The sequence below is a fragment of the Lactuca virosa genome, chromosome 5 (genome assembly GCF_052849685.1).
Source record: "Lactuca virosa cultivar CGN04683 chromosome 5, Lactuca_virosa_CGN04683_v6, whole genome shotgun sequence".
Lineage (NCBI taxonomy): Eukaryota > Viridiplantae > Streptophyta > Magnoliopsida > Asterales > Asteraceae > Lactuca > Lactuca virosa.
Genome location: NC_136430.1, coordinates 351,930,710 through 351,934,248, shown reverse-complemented (window position 1 = coordinate 351,934,248; position 3,539 = coordinate 351,930,710). Strand labels below are relative to the sequence as shown.

The 3,539-nt window shown below is 38.8% G+C and overlaps 1 non-coding gene across 1 annotated transcript; it reads right to left on the bottom strand.

Annotated features, from left to right (window-relative positions):
- Window positions 1-1,800: 1,800 nt before the first annotated feature.
- Window positions 1,801-1,907, bottom strand: LOC145118271 (small nucleolar RNA R71). The gene has a single exon (XR_013713230.1). It is a non-coding gene; the product is annotated as a small nucleolar RNA R71 (small nucleolar RNA).
- Between the last annotated feature and the right edge of the window lie 1,632 nt (window positions 1,908-3,539).

The following is a 3,539-nucleotide window of genomic DNA, read 5'->3' as shown; positions in this document are numbered from 1 at the left end:
ATAGATTGGTACACTTAAACATGTCCTTGATTATAGTTTGTGTTTATTTAGCTGTTAGTATGTCCAGCTAAATCTAGCTGCTTCTGTTAGCTAGATGAAGCTGGAACTCATGGTTTTAATGCGTTAGACTTGAATTTACTTGTTGGTGATACGCTTGTGTTGATTGATTTTACCTAGCATGCTTGAATTAATTATTTGATTGCTTTAAATTCTTGTTCTATGTAGTTAGTGAACACAAATCTGCATGAATTTGAATACCTAATAATATAGTGAACACTAGTTATTAGAGCTAAGATCAAACCAATCTTAGATAAATAATTGAATCATTGAATTAAGCTGTGTTAGAGAACTCATATTATGACTGTAATTGTGTTTTGATTAATCAATCTTTCATGGCTCCAATCTTATTTAATAATTGATTCTGTGTTAACTATTGTATGACCATACATAGATTTACATGAATTGATTAATAATTAGTAGATTTAGAACTAAATTGCTAATACTTCTTAATTTGGTAACCAACAGTAATAGTCCTAGCTAATGTATAACTATTGAGTGAAAGCGGATTCGAACTAACAGAAGTGTTTTGTTTATTGATTGAGTTTTTGTTAAAGAATTAAGTTCATCTAAACTTGCAAAATTAGATAAAAACCCCTTTTTAGCTCGTTAGTAATTAGGTTAGTTTAGTAGTAAATAAATTAATTAGTCAACACCGTTCCCTGTGATCGACACCCGACTTACCAAACTATTCTATAATTCGACTAGGTACACTGCCTAGGTGCAATTTAGTTAGTTAGTTAGTTAGGTTATAAATTATAAAATTAGTGGGTACTATCGTGCACATCAAGTTTTTGGCGCCGTTGCCGGGGAACATCTTAGTTTATTACTTATTTATTTGCTTTAGATTAACCGGTACTTTTTGTGGGATAAAACCTGCAAAAAGTTAATTTTCCAGCAAGGTTTGAATTTTTTTCATCTGTTACAGGACTCACGACGTGAATCTTAAAGATTCACGACGTGAGAACTGTGATTTTTAGTTTTCTTTAGTTTTTAGTTTATTTTTCTATTTTAGTTCGTTTTTACGTTGTTATTTTGTTTAGTTTGCAGGAGTTCATGACCAGAGGCTCTAACATACCTTTGGTGCCACCACTTGAAGATCCGAAGTCAGCCCTTCACAAAAATAAGAATAAGAACGCGAAGGAAGATCACACGCCAAAGAAGACGCCACTGCAAGAATTAAAATCAGCCTTTTCAAGGAAGTCGGGAAAGAAGACAGGAGAGTCAAGTTCAACCCCAAAGGATAAAGGCAAAGTTGAAGAACTTGATCCAGTTTCTAATCCACACGAATCAGAATACGAGTCAGACCCAAAATTTGAAATATTTGCGAGTGAGCCCGAAGACAAGCAAGAGGACGAAATGGCAAACATTGAGGAGATGTCCATGGGAGCTTACAAGAAGCGGATCCGAGAGGATGTGGGTCCCGGTTTAATCCAACCCGCAATACCTGCCACTGCCACATTCGAGCTGAAGGGGCACATCTTGAATGCACTGAAGGATATCCCATTTTATGGGAAGGATCATGAGGATGCTTTCAAGCATCTCGATGAAGTCAATGACATTGCAGATTACTTCAATGTCCCAAATGTCAATAGAAACACCGTCTTGCTCAGGATGCTGCCCATTACTTTTAAGGGAGCTGCTAAAGAATGGTTAAAATCACTTCCACCGGGTACGATCACCACTTGGGCTCAAATGCGTGAGTAGTTTCTTGACCAATTTTGCCCACCATCCAAGATAGCTAAACTCAAGAAGGCAATAGCCAACTTTGAACAACAACCGGGGGAGTCATTATACGAAGCATGGGAGCGTTACAAAGGCTTGATCAGAAATTGCCCTCAACATGATCTTAATGTTCAACAAGAGATGTCAATCTTCTATGATGGGGTCAATGTTATGACAGGACAACTCCTTGATTCTCAAGGACCTTTAACAAAGAAAAATCCAAGGGAGGTCAAGGAGCTGATTGAAGAATTCGTGAAGCACTCTCGTGAGTACCACAACCCTAGGCAAGAAGGAATCAAAGGAAGTGGAGGTGCACAAACTGAAGAAATAGCAGCTATGATGGCTATGCTGAATAATATGGACCGGAGGTTAACACAAATGGACCAATCAATTCGTGCTATAAGAGTTGGTTGCGAATGGTGTAATGGTCCACACTTGACCAAGGACTGCAATTTGGATGAGTATGGGAATAAAAAGGCTCAAGTATGCTACTCGAGTGCGGACAAGTACGATGAAGACTGGAGGAAACCGAAGAAAGAGTGGCTGCCATATGAAGAATACAAGAAGCAAAAGGAAGAGAAGTATAGGCAAACAAGCCGAGGCTTCTACCAAAAGGAGCAGCCACCAGCTGAGAAAAAACCCGATCTAGAGACCATGATAGTTAAGTTTATGGAAGCTTCAGAAAAGAGACACGAGGCTACTGATTCTGCTATTGATGAACAAAGAACTTTGATGAAGAATCATCACGCAATGATGGTAGAACAACAGGCTTTAATAAAAAATCAACAAGCCTCCATCAATAATCTTGAATTGCAACTTGGTCAACTTACCACTTTGGTTCATGAGAAGATATCCCCGAAAAATCCTGAAAAGAAGACCCAATCTCACGTAATGGCCATCGATATTGAAGAAGAGGCAATTTCTGAGTTCCTGGAATCCTTGGAAGAAGAGCCACAACAGCCCGATCTAAAGCCAAAGGAACCCAAGCTCGAAGATCATAATGCTGCTGAATTAACGAATTCACGACGTGAGCCATATCGGCTCACGACGTGGGCCCGTCCTGAACAGAAAAATCCTGAATTTATTCTGACATTTCAACCACCTTTGCCGTTTCCTTCTCGAGCTGCCCTTAGTCCACTGGAAAGAGAGCATATAGAGTTTATTAAGCACGTGAAGGGTATCCCGATTAATACTCCCTTTGTCGAGTCGTTATCCAAAATTCCCGAATATGAAAATTTTTTACAAGACTTGATAGACACTCGTCAGAAACTAAAGAAGAATTCTAAAGTTATTCTAAGTGAGCAAAGTTCAAGGGCTGTATTGGGAGACATACCTAAGAAGATGGGAGATCCTGGACGCCTCACTCATCCATGTGAGTTTGGGAACAATATGAAGGTTTATGCTTTAGCCGATTCTGGGGCTAGCATAAATTTGATGCCTTATTCGTTTTATCAGAAATTGAATATTCAGAAGTTAAAAGCTACAAAGATGACTATTCACATGGCGAACCATTCTGTGACACAACCCAGGGGCATTGTGGAAGATATTCTAGTGAAAATTGGGAAATTTGTTTTTCCAATAGATTTTGTAGTATTGGATATGAAAGAAGATCCCAATGTTCCAATTATCCTTGGTCGTCCGTTACTTAACACCGCTGGAGCTCTTGTTGATATACGCGAATCCAAGCTCACATTCAGAGTTGGAGATGAAACAGAAGTTTTTGGGATAGAAGATGGTTTCCAAGAGAGTGATGCGCA